Source organism: Amaranthus tricolor, chromosome 3, assembly GCF_026212465.1.
Source record: "Amaranthus tricolor cultivar Red isolate AtriRed21 chromosome 3, ASM2621246v1, whole genome shotgun sequence".
NCBI classification, from domain to species: Eukaryota; Viridiplantae; Streptophyta; class Magnoliopsida; order Caryophyllales; family Amaranthaceae; genus Amaranthus; species Amaranthus tricolor.
The window spans coordinates 37,272,042-37,286,138 of NC_080049.1; positions in this window are offsets into that span (position 1 = coordinate 37,272,042).

A 14,097-nucleotide genomic window follows, 5' to 3' on the forward strand; every position below is an offset into this window, starting at 1 on the left:
ACAAACTCTATGATTGCGGATCTGCTTACTATGGCATTGTCACCCAAGCAATTTCTTTAGCATGTGGCTCATATGGGTATAGTTTTTGCTATGGAGGATGTTTAGTTTAGTTTTAATGGAAGTTTATAATTTTATTTTATTAGACAAATGTCGATAGTTTTAGTTATAAAGTTTTTGTTTTAGATATAAAGTTATGTTATAGTTTTATTTAAAACACTAATAATATTATGACAATAGTTTGGTACTACTATTAAAGTAGACTAGTTGGATACAAACATGTTAAGATTACATTGCATATTGTTTCCATGCTTCACATCCAATTGTCATTCTTTTGTGCTGTTATGGCAAATATATAACAAAGATTGCTTTGATCAGTAGTGATGTGATTGGTGGATGAGATTGGTTTCTAATACATTACAATTTTTATAGTATAGTTAAACTCAAATTTGTTTTTTGTAATGATACATGAACCAAGTGGGAGATTGTTGGATCATAGTCCAATGTTGGGCTATACGTGAATATTCATATCTCATTATAAGATATTAAATATATCCTTATGCTCAACTTAAAGTGATCTAAGTAAAGTTAAAGGGTTTCGGCTTAATGTATCAATAAGTTGTGGGCGTCAAATGTGTTAAGACTTTTATGGTTGTATTCTATGATGGAATGAAAAATAGTTTTATGTTAATATTATATTTAGCAGTTGTGATCCCTATGTTTTACATATTATATTTTCTATATAACATCCCATCATAAAGAAATTAAAGTGAGAACATTAAGGATCACTCATACATAATACATATTAATGTGGAAGGTCTAATCGTTCTTCTCAAATTTTCTTATGTGCAATGAAATCAAGTAATTTCTTCAGTTTTGTCTTTTTATTTTTATTCTAATTCAACCTTAATAGATTCTGTTGTTGGTAATGATTTTCACCATTTTTGCTCCACTATTAACTAAAAAAATTCCTCTAAAAAAATGTGTGGTGGTTGTCGTATGCAAGCTTATTCCTAAGTTACACACAAGGAGAGGCAAGAAGAAGAACCAAAGGAAGTTAGGAAAGAGGACAAAATGTTTTGAAGGTGTTTAGGGAGATTAAGAAGATTGTTTTTAAAGGTAAAAACTGTGAATTTGATGAGGATGAGGGACGAAAATAGGACAACAATCAGGTGAACGTTGATAAGGAAAAATATTAGGAAGATCGTAGACATTTAGGGATGAAATGAGCTTGATGGTAGATGAACAATCTCGATATGTAACAACATGAAAATTATGCAAATAGGGGGTGATCTCGTGAGTGAATTTTTGAGAGATAATTGGCTAACTCTAAATGTCTAAAGACACAGATGCAACACTATAAAATTTAGAGGCTTCTAAGAACACATATAAGGTTCCAACTTAATTCTAATCTAAGAATTTGATTGAAATTGATAAACAATGTTAAAATTTTCATAAAATATTCAACAACCTGAAATTATTACAACTTCACCTATTTATACTAATGCAACACTTAAGAAATCTCAAATTTAGATAATTAAGTTTACTATTCATAGATCGATGACTTAGCTATCAGAAGTTTTCTTACATTAAGAACCGAATGCAAATATACTAGAATGATCATCCATTACTTTGCCCATGATCTCCAGGTTGCATAATCGCTTTAGCATGTTTGAGTAGTGGACCGTTTGCCTACAGTGTGGGAGGGATTTCAACAACTTTGAAGTCATTTTAACTTCTATAAACTCCCTTGCTTGTGGGTACGTTGGCGACATTTCTTTGATAACTCCTCATGCACGATTTTGAGATAACTTCCAACTCTCCATGCATGATCTTGAGATAACTTTGAAGTTATTGTAACTTTATAAACTCCTTTGCTTGTGGGTATACTAGCAACATTTCTTTGATAACTCTCCATGCATGATCTTGAGATAACTTCCCATTCTCCATGCATAATCTTGAGATAACTTTTCACCCTCTAAGCATGATCTTGAGATAAATTTTCACTCTTTACCCCTTATAAACGCAAGCCCATTGTATGTGCTGGAACAGGACCCCCTAATCCCAAGACCTTGAAAGGGGAGAAAACCCAATCACCATCATGAACAAAGGACAGGACGAAGCAACCAGGACCCTTTTAAAGGTCTTAGCTTCTGGGAAAGACAACTTAGCCCCTTGGAGGATTAAACCTGCTCCCCAGCTAAGAGTCAGGATAACAGGACTCACAAACACAGCAAGGGCATATCAAAAGGACCCTGACAGAAATAGAAAACATAAATACCTGCAGGATGGTTAACCCTGCAAAATGATAACAATGGAAACGATGACATGGCAGGAGACAATTGCAGTTGTACTCAGAAAAGCTGTCAACACTTGTATAAGTCAAGACACTACACCTACCTCGTACCCTACCTAGGTAAGTGTACTAAAAGACGGAGAGTGGGGACCATGGAATAAAGACCACCAAATCACCGGACGCCGAATAGGCTTACAAAATATTCTATTTCTCTCTCCACTGATCCCGAAAAGGATTCCATTCAAGGTAAAAGCCAAAACTGCCATTAGGGTTTTGGGAACCTCTCCTGAGGCGCACCACTATAAATATACAATGCCATACATCACCAAGGGTAAGGTAACTTTAACACTGAAACCCAAGCATTATTCTCTCACACAAAAATAGCTCTAATTCCTTATAAATTTTATCAGCAATCATCTCAAAACCCTTACTGACTTAATCATCGGAGGAGGACTCCTGGAGGACCCCTCCCCGACCCTCGTTTGCTACCTTGTGTAGGAAAACATAGTGAACAGTCGGAAAAAAAACTTTGACCTTCCCAGTAGTTCATATACACTATGAACCTTAAAAGGCATTCTCTTCATCTTTGTTGAGAGTGTTGATTGTTTTCTCCACAGCCGGAACGATTTGGTGCTAGAAGGAGATAGAGTTCTTTCTAGCAACGTTTCACCTAACTTCTAAACAAACCACAAATTACCTCAAAAATGAACAACCAAAAACAATCCCTACGATCCAAGTCAGGCGAGCGCCAACAAACTGAAGTTGGGGATCCCTCAAACCCTCAACAAAGCCAAAAACCACGTTATACCAATAATCCAAACCCCCACTATGCGCAGGAATGGACCCCTATTCCCACTCGTAACCCTCTCGCTGTTTTGGGTGGACAGGAATTAGAGGACGATGAAGCAATACCCTCTGTAGTGAAAGCACCTCCTCTCATAAAGCTAGAGTTCACCACTCCCCTTAGTGGAGGGCTGACATCAGAGGAAATAGCAACTCTTGCACATGGACTTACACAAGCAATTATTGTTGTTTGAAGCAACCCAACAATAACCCCCCTATCGAAACACACTGCACTAAGTAACCCCATTCCTTACCCCTCTTACGAGGAGGATAAGACAAAAAAGCGTCCATGTGCCACTGAACATGGAGATGCAAAGCACAGAACTTACAGTGTAAAAGATAAACTAGGACTTAGAATTATCCCTGCAAAACAGAGATTAGGTTCTCGACAACATATTATTGATTCTCAGGCTCAGACCAAAATCAGCTCCGTCCCTAAACAGGAAGCCCAAAGCAGCCTGAAAAGCTGTATACCTGTAGAATCGGCTGCATCCTCAGGACAGAAGAGAGGAATACATTGCAGGCTAGGACTCAAATGCTCTAACATCAAGGAAAGGTTAAACCCGCAGAGAAAAGCAGCCAAAGAAGACCTTGAGCGAAGACTCAAGATGTCATGTCACACTCAGGCCTCTTGGTCTGAGGGGCATGAAAGTAGGGAAAAAAGAGAAACCACCAGGTATTGGTAAAGACAACCAGACATCCCTGAAGATGAGATAGAACCCACCAGAGATCAAGTCAGACAAAGAAAGACTAACAAAGAGAAAACAACCAACCTAAGGAAGGAAGAACCGTAGGCAAAATTAAACAGGCAAGAGAAGGACAAAAAAGTAGCAACATCCTCTCCAGTCCAAAGAATCAGGATACCAAGCACTTTACCATTTTCCCCTGAAATTGTAGGTGTGTCAGTAGACCGGGTAAAACTACATGGGTATGTGAGATACGATGGAAGCACAGATCCCACAGAGCACCTTAACGCCTATCAGGGACACATGTCTCTAGGGGCCCACAATGACGCTTCCTGGTGTAAGAAGTTCGCCTTGACCATGACAGGACTGGCTCAGACTTGGTTCCAATGCCTCTCTGAGGGTTCTGTCACTAGTTTTGATGATCTGGCAGCAAGGTTCATAAGTCAATATGCACCGTTTGTTAGGCGACCCAAACAGTCCATTGAGATGATTTAGCACTCAATGAATACATCGCACAATTTAGCACAAAGTGCTTAACAGTAACCAAACCTGAAAATTCCATCATTCTCCTGGCGTTCAGGTCAGGGTTGAATGATGAAAGATCTGATGGCAGAAGATTCAAGGAAGATGATGGTTGGATAAATATTCACAACATGGATGATGTCAGAGAAAGAGCAGAAAGATTCACATCCTTAGAGAATTTCAGACATATTGATGCTAGTATCAGAGAAGAAAGACACAAGAAAAGAAACCACGACAACCACAACAACAACAATCACAACAACAATAGAGAATCCCACCCTGGTTGCCCTCAGAATGATCAGGACAAGAGGAACAGGGCCAAAGGACCTGATTCAAGAAGAAGTCACAGAGATGAAGCCAGGAGACCTACACTCCGCACCTTTGCCCAGTTCACACCCCTAAACGCCCCTAGGGCAAAAATTTTCCACCTCCCCCAAAATTCTAGATTGTGGGAAAGACCCTCTCCATCCCGTAGTTCAGTTGACAGTATGAACCAATTCTGCGACTTTCACGGCAGTCCAGGACATTCCACAGAATCCTGTAAAACTTTGAAAAACAACTTGGAAGACCTGATCTAGAGAGGTTATTTCAAAAATTATGTAAAGTGGAATAATGAACAGAAAAACAAGGCAGAAGCTGAAAACAAGAGGAATTCGGGTTCAAGCCAAGATGAAGGTGAAGTCAAAAGGCAAAAGAAAGCGCCTATATTCGTGATCTTTGAAAAATCCGGGACCATAACTGATGGAGAGGCGCATTTGAGAGCTGTCACTCAACCCCCAGCCAGAATTTTTGAAGTTCACGAAGAAGCTGAAATGCCAGAATGCCCTGATATGACCTTTGCTAGGGAAGATTGTAGGGGAATCTCTTCCCCTCATTTTGATCCCCTGGTCATGGTAGTAGAAATTGCAGAATAGCCGATCTACAGAGTCTTGATAGACACAGGATCAGAGGTGAACGTGATATACAGGAGCTGTTGAGACAAGATGGATGTTGGGAGCTAACATTTGGTGAGAGCAACAACTCCCATAGTGTAACATCTCGGAATAACTCGGGTCGTACGAGAAGAGAAAATGATCTTTTAAAAACGGAACAAACTGTAATCCGAGTCAAACCGGGATGTTAGAAACAGTTTAAAACGGTTTTGAAGCTAAGGAAAAACGTGCGGATCGAGTTCTATTAGCGTTATTAAGAACTACTGGATGATAAGAAAAACTTAGCAGCGGATAAGAAACGAAAAGTTGAATCTACTTATTACAACTTGAGAGCGAGAGTCGCCTCACAAAACCAAATGCTTTTTAAACTAAATTTTGAAGTTCTTATTAAGACTTCTCTACCCTAATAATTTATTTCTTCAAGGGACAATCCTCACTCCCCAGACCTGCAACTTGACTTACTGCTAGTCATTGCCCAGATAGGACACAACATCATCGCAGGGTCGTTAAGACCAAAAGCACACGTCAGCGAACGTCGCATACCAATAAATAATAACATACGAGAAAGTTTAATCAATTAGTTAACAACTCACAGAACCGTACGCTTAATCATGCTTATTAAGAATATTTATTTTCTTGTAAAAGTTAGTCAGCCATACTGCTGTACTATCCGGCCGTACTGCCAGTACTATCCAGCCATACTGCCGGTACTATCCAGCCATACTGCCGGTACACTCCAAACTCCATAAGTGAGACAATACATTAGGGGGAGCTAACCCCTAAGCAAGCCTCTACCATAGACACTCGCCTTACTTCGGTGTCTATAGTTAAGTATGCATACCCCCGCGGTGGCCCATAAAGCCCTCATATGCCGCGAGTAATTCTCTTCCACCAATTGACGACATACTACGTCCACTTTTAAGTTAGTGAGGTCATACTACCTCTACTTATCAAAACAATATATAAAGATTGACGTCATACTACGTCCACTTTTAAGTTAGTGAGGACATACTACCTCTACTTATCATATAAATGAATAAAATTATTGATTCGAACGATAACATTATTCGTTATGTATACCCATGCCTTACTTTTGGGTATCATTAATACATAATACATCGGACTAATGCGAACCACGCTGCGTGTACATACCTTAAGCAAGATAACCAACTCGCAAGCGTCTTAATCAATTCCCGGTCACGAATCGACTTCCTACAAGGTTCAATCGTATTCGGGAAATAAGCACACATACACATTTTCCTCAAATCATCCATAACACACATATACAATCACATCCATACCTAGAATACTACACACAACATGAACATCCATCACATACTATAACATGGTATAAACATAAAACTGGACAGCCTATACAATCTGTCCAGAAACTCATCTTAAGACTGTCAAACTGAAAATCCGACTTCACCGATGCGTCCGGAAGGCGTCAAAACCCCCGGTTACCAATTTTCATAATTTATAACATAGTATAAATATTTTTAACTTAATTTCAAAGCCAAAAATGCTCCAAAAACACAATTTTTCCACTATTTTCAAAACCTACGGGATTTCATTTTTTTTATCACAAAAATATAAATTTCAATGCTTTATTCCCTAATAAATCTAAACAATAAAATTTACATAATTTCCATGATCACATCCAAAAATAAATTTTAATTAATTATTTATATTTTTCTCAAAAATAAAATTCTTTTTACACCAATTTACACACACAAACACACCACACATATACATGTATATTTCTCTACCAACATTATAAATCTCCACTATTTATCAATAAAAATAAAAATAAATTTCCATCACCACATATATTTTTTTTTTATATGAGCAACCATTTTTTTTTTTTATGTATATACATATATATATATTTTTTTTTTCAATCATTCATCAAACAATTCTTCTTACACATGTAAACATATCTAAAACCCTAAACCCATACATTAAATTTAGATAGAAAAACATCATACTTCCACACATGAAATTTTAAATCATGAACAACTCACAAACTATAAAAATAACACACATAAACATCATGGAAATTTAAATTAAAACTTAAAAATAAAACTAGGTTAAGAATTACTTACAATTGCTCAAGAACAACACCAAAATTTTAAGAACCAAATTGATGAATCAAGAAGGCTTAGGCATGAGAATAAGAGGGATTTTGAGAGTATTTTTCTTTACTTGCAAATGAATTTGAAAATGAAAAGGAGTAAGGAAAAGGAATAAGGAAAAAGAATAAAGAAAGAATAAATTAAGGAATTTATGAGATTTTATTGATGATTATTGCCATAATCATTCATTAACCCAAAAATGGAAGTTACAATCTTCCAAAATACTTCCCATGGCCGGCCACCATTCATATTCCCTTATTTTTATATTTTTTTTTTTTTTTTTTTTTGAAATCAAAGATAGATTAGGAAAAGATTTGGACTTAAAATGATTTTAATTGCCTTAAAAGTTGAAGTCTCATGATTTAACCTACTAACAAAATAAATAATAAAAAGAAATATATTTTTTTCTAAAAAGAATAATAATAATAAAAATAATAATATTACTAGCAAATCATTTAATATATCGGGAAAATATCGGGGTGTTACAGACTACCCCCCTTAAAAAGGTTTTGACCCCAAAACCTCAACGTACAAACACAAAACACGCACCCATCAAACACAAAACACATACAATCACACAAAAAAAAAAAAAAAAAAAAAAAAAAAAAAAAAAAAAAAACGATAAAACAAGCACACAACAAAAGAAATAGATCAAAGTAACTCAAAGCGCGCAAAATCCTACCGCTTCCTACCCCCTTAAAAAGTTACGTCCCCGTAACTTACTAACCTGAGGAAAAAGATGCGGATACCTCTCTCGCATTGACGCTTCTGTTTCCCAAGTTGCCTCTTGTGACCGATGATTGGACCATAAAACCTTAACCATTGCAACATCCTTTCGCCGAGTACTGCGAACCTTTCTATCTAAAATCTGAACAGGTTGCTCTTCATAGGTGAGGCTTTCATCAAGTTCTAACGGTTCTGGGTCTAAGACATGCGAAGAAGCCGCAACATAACGTTTTAACTGGGAGATATGAAAAACGTCATGAACCTTACCCAACGCATTAGGTAACGCCAACCGGTAAGCTAACTTCCCAATCCGTTCCACAATATCATAGGGGCCAATGAAACGCGGGCTCAACTTCCCACGAGCACCAAAACGAACCACACCTCTCATCGGAGACACACGGAGTAAAACTTTGTCGCCCACTTCGTACTCATCAGGCCGACGTCGAAGATCGGCGTACGATTTTTGTCTATCCTGGGCTGCCTTCATTTTATCGCGAATCAACTTTACTTTCTCTGTCATTTGCACAAGCATATCAGGTCCTAAGGTGACGGATTCAGTAAAATCATCCCAACATACAGGACTACGGCACTTACGACCATACAGTGCTTCAAACGGAGCCATTTGAATCGTTGCCTGATAACTGTTATTATAAGAGAATTCCACTAAATCCAAATGTTCATCCCATGAACCTTGCCATTCCATGGCTATTGCTCTCAACATGTCTTCTAATATCTGATTGACACGTTCAGTCTGACCATCCGTCATAGGGTGAAAAGACGTGCTATGAAGAAGAGTGGTTCCCAAAGCCTGCTGTAATGATTTCCAAAAATGTGACAAGTATCGAGTATCACGATCAGAGATAATAGTACGAGGTATTCCGTGATATCGAACAACGTATCGAATATAGGCACGAGCAAGTTGTTCCATATCCCACTTACAGTTCATCGGAATAAACCTTGCAGACTTAGTAAGCCTATCCACGATAACCCAAAGAGTATCATTACCAGTCTTAGTTCGTGGCAACCCTAACACGAAATCCATAGATATGTCATCCCACTTCCAGACCGGGACTTCTAGAGGTTGCAGTAACCCAGCTGGTCTTCGATGTTCACTCTTAACCTTTTGACACGTTAAACACTTGGAAACAAATTCAGCAATATTCTTTTTCATACCAGACCACCAAAACATGCATTTTAAATCCTGATACATCTTATCTCCACCAGGATGAACCGAGTATCTAGAATAATGAGCTTCGTTCAACAATTTTTCCTTCAACGAGTCACACCCATCCGGCACACACCATCGTCCCTTAAAACGAAGACTACCGTCCTCATGAATTGTAAAACCTTCAGCTTTCCCTTCACTGATCTGCTCCCGAAGTTTTATAAACTTTGGGTCTTCCAATTGCTTAGCCATAATCTCTTCGAAAAAGGTAGGTTGAATAGACAAGGCACTCCACCTGGCTTCCAATTCCCCTTCTTGGATTATCTCCAAGTTCATTCTCCCAAACTCCTTACACAACTCCTCAGAGGTTATTAACGCTGAGACGGAATGCCTCGATTTCCTACTCAAAGCATCAGCGACTACATTCGCACGGCCTTCGTGATATGAAATCTCTAAATCATAATCACTGATAAGTTCTAACCAACGTCGTTGGCGCAAATTCAACTCGGATTGAGTGAACAAAAATTGCAAACTTTTATGATCCGTAAAGACCTTGCATTTGACACCATAAAGGTAATGTCGCCAGATTTTCAATGCGAAAACCACAGCAGCTAACTCCAAGTCATGTGTTGGATAATTCACCTCATGAGTCCTTAATTGACGTGAAGCATACGCCACCACCCTTCTATCTTGCATTAAAACACAACCTAATCCATGTTTGGAAGCGTCACTATAGACAGAGTATTCCAAGGATGGATCAGGTAAGGTCAACACAGGGGCTGTAGTTAACTTCTCCTTCAACAACTGAAATGCCTTCTCACACTCCTCAGTCCATTCAAACTTCTTTTCTTTCTTCATCAAGGCTGTTAATGGACGAGCGATGCGAGAAAAGTCCTTCACAAAATGACGATAGTATCCTGCTAACCCCAAGAAACTCCGGATATCTGTAACATTCCGAGGTGTAGACCAATCCCGAACAGCTGCTACTTTTGCTGGATCAACAGAAATTCCTTCCTTAGAAACAATGTGACCCAAAAAAGCCACTTGCTCTAACCAAAATTCACACTTCGAAAACTTAGCATACAACTGATTCTCTCACAGAATCTGCAAGACCATCCTTAAATGTTCTTGATGTTCTTCTTGGCTCTTGGAATATACCAAAATATCATCAATGAACACCACCACACACTTATCGAGGTACGCGTTAAAAACCCGATTCATCAACCCCATAAATGCTGCGGGTGCATTGGTCAACCCAAAAGGCATCACTGTAAATTCAAAGTGTCCGTATCTGGTTCTAAAAGCTGATTTGCTAATATCCTCCTCCTTGATGCGTAACTAATGATACCCGGACCGCAGATCAATCTTGGAAAAGACTCCTGCCCCTTGCAACTGATCAAAAAGATCATCGATCCGTGGTAATGGATACTTATTCTTTACAGTGACCTTATTAAGTTCCCTGTAATCAATACAGAGACGCATCGTTCCGTCCTTTTTCCTTACAAACAACACCGGGGCTCCCCAAGGCGACACACTGGGTCTTATATAACCCTTCTCTAACAACTCCTCCAACTGGATTTTCAATTCTTCCATCTCCCTTGGGGCCATTCGGTAAGGAGCTTTTGAAATTGGTCCTATCCCAGGGATTAAATCAATCGAGAAATCCACGTCCCTTCTTGGCGGCATACCAGGGAGTTCTTCGGGGAAAACATCTCTAAAATCACAGACCACTGGAATGTTCTCAAGCTGCAATTCCCGCTCCCCTACTTTACTTATACTACATAGAAACCACGGTTGCCCTTGCTTGATTAACTTCTTGACTTTTAATGATGATACGATTTTTATCTTCGGTCCCTTAGGAAGACTCCTATATTTAACCTTCTCCCCCCTAGGTCCACTTAAGGTCACTGACTGTTCTTCACAATCTATTATCGCTTTATATCTACTTAGCCAATCCATTCCAAGTATTACATTTAAGTCATCCATTTCTAGAGAAAATAAATTACTTGGAAATTTTACTTTCCCTATCTTAACCGGCACTTCACGGAACAACGTATTACAATGAAATATCTCCCCGGAAGGAGTAGAGACTGAAAAAGATGTTTCCTCGGGGTTTTCCAATTCTAAGTCCTTAACTCTAGACTTTGAAACAAACGAGCATGATGCACCAGAATCAAACAGTACTTTAACGGATTTTTCATTAATACAGAACGTACCTATGACCACATCCGACGCCTGCGCTGCCTCCCTCGAGTTAACTGCTGAAAGCCTGCCGTCGTTCTGGGTAGAAGTAGTAGCACCTCCTTGATTCCCACGTTGGCTTGAAAAGAAATTCTCGTTTCTAGCATTTCCCGGTCGTTGCTGAAAACCGGAGTTATTCCCCGAAAACCTTGGGTTTGGGGCACCTCCCAAGTTTCGGCCAAAACTTCCACCATTGTGATATCCCCTACCAGCATCATTACTACTCCGTCCGTTAGTGATTCTTTGTTGTTGGAAACCTCTAGGATTTCTCCCTTGCAACTCTTGTTGCCCTATGCGAGTATAACACTCGTATAATCTATGGCCCGGCTTACCACACTAAGAACAGTCCACTAACGCACCCCGGCAGTCCCTTCCTGGGTGGTTCTTTTGGCATCTCCTACAGTTGAAGATTCTCTCTTTCCCATTACGATCATACAAAGGCTTCTGCATTCTAGCCTCTAGTCTCGAACTTCCCCCATTCTTGATGTTTTGACCAGAATGGAAACCTTTCTCCTGAAAGCCCCCATACGGTTTGTGCTTCTTAAATTGATTTTGGACCTGATTACTCGCATTCGTATCATTATAAAACACGGGTTCTTTTCTCTTTTCTCCGCTATGGCCCAACTTCTCTTTTTCCTTCCTGATAACATTCCCAATCTGCGCAGCTCTTTTATATAGTTGGTCTAACGTATCATATCTATCAGTCTCAATGTGTTTTTGGATCTCATACGATAGACCTAACTCAAAACGCTGTATTTTCTTTCCCTCAGTTGGGACATCGTCAGGGCAAAACTTCAAGTATTCCATAAATTTCTGATAATATTCATCTACCGTTAGGTTTCCCATTTCGAACCTAGCAAACTCATTTGATTTGTCCTTCCTAACATGAGGCGGATAAAATTGGTCCCTTAACGCCCCCTTAAATCCTTCCCAGCTTAAGTCACCGTCGTTTTCTGACATCAACCTCATCTTACTATGTGTCCACCAATAGTCAGCGTCTTCCACTAGGAAAAACGCGGCTTGGTCAACCATGAGCTCAGCAGGACATCTCACCACACTAAAAAGCTTGTCAAATTCTCTCAGCCAGTTTTCCAACATAGAAGGTTCACCTTTTCCACTATAAGTCGAGGGTTTACTCTGGGCTATTCTCTTACTAATTGACGAAGCCTTTTCCTCCAAGGATTTCGGTCTCGGATTCCTTGCACCAGCTAGGGCCTTGACTAGGTTTCGAAGCACGCGATCAGAGTTTCCTCTTGGCACGGACCTTTTCAAAAAGGGTGCCATGATGGCAGGTATACTGCATCAGGTTCAAACAAGGTGTGTAATTACATTTCTATAGCGTTTGAGGTTTAAGGAAAAACTCATTCTGTTATTACTCTAAAATATACAAGGTAGTAGCCCTAAAGGTAAAAAGGTTGAACAATAAGTCTATAATCGGATTTATTCTTTATTTTATTTTATTATTTTTTTTTTATTTATTTATTTATTTTTTTTTCATAAACACCACACTGAATCGATTCTACTTTCAAATGTTTATCTTATAAAATCTCGGAATAAAACAGGATTCAAATTCAAAACAAATAAACCATATACTTCCAATCTAGAAAGAATACTTGGGTATAAATTCCCACATAGTCATTGTTCAAAGCTACAAAAGTTCGTGATAAACAACCAAATCATCCAATCAACAAAATTGTTCGCAATTTATTCTACTAATGAACTAGACATACGAACTCAATCACATGCATCATCAAAATAAAGTAAAAACAATCAGGCACATAAAGGTGACGCATCCATGCGGTCCCGATCCTCCATGTATTGATCAGGGTCAAAATCAGCATCATCAGAGTCATCGCTAGACGCGCTATCGGAATCAGAAGGGGTTCCCACAGATAAGGAATCACTCATAGAAAGTCGCTCTTCAGAATCAGAAAGCTCTACTATTATTGGTTCGGGTGGTTCCTCTTCCCACATCATGATTTCACTCTCCTCCTCGCTCATAAGATCCTCTCGCCTCACCGGCCAACCCCCTAAAATAATATGCTCACTATCATCATCACTCATCATTCCATCTCTATAAGCTAATTCCCCCTCATCAGGATCTTCTACCACTCCTAAAGGATCTTCCTCCATAAATTCTTCCTGCTCCGCATCAAAATTTCCTTCGAAATCCTCCTCAAATTCCTCTTCTGGGTCCTCATCGGGGTCCTCCTCCTCCGGGTCCTCTTCTGGATCCTCTTCTGGATCCTCCTCTGGATCCTCCTCTGGATCCCTCTCAAAATCCAACCCCTCGAAGATTATAAACGACATTGAGTCTGGGTCTACTATGTGAACATCCTCCTCATTATTATCTCTCCTTGCCCCACTAGACTCTGGAACGTCAACTCCGTCCCGACCCTCAGTTTGCACTGCTCTTACCCTCCTGTCAAGCTCTAGGTGAAACTCGTCTATCATCCCCATCAATGTATTCGTTTCCTTTTCCATTATTCTTTCATACACCTGTTTGGACTTTTTGTAGATCATTTCCATTCGTCGGGTGTAATCCAAATCACTT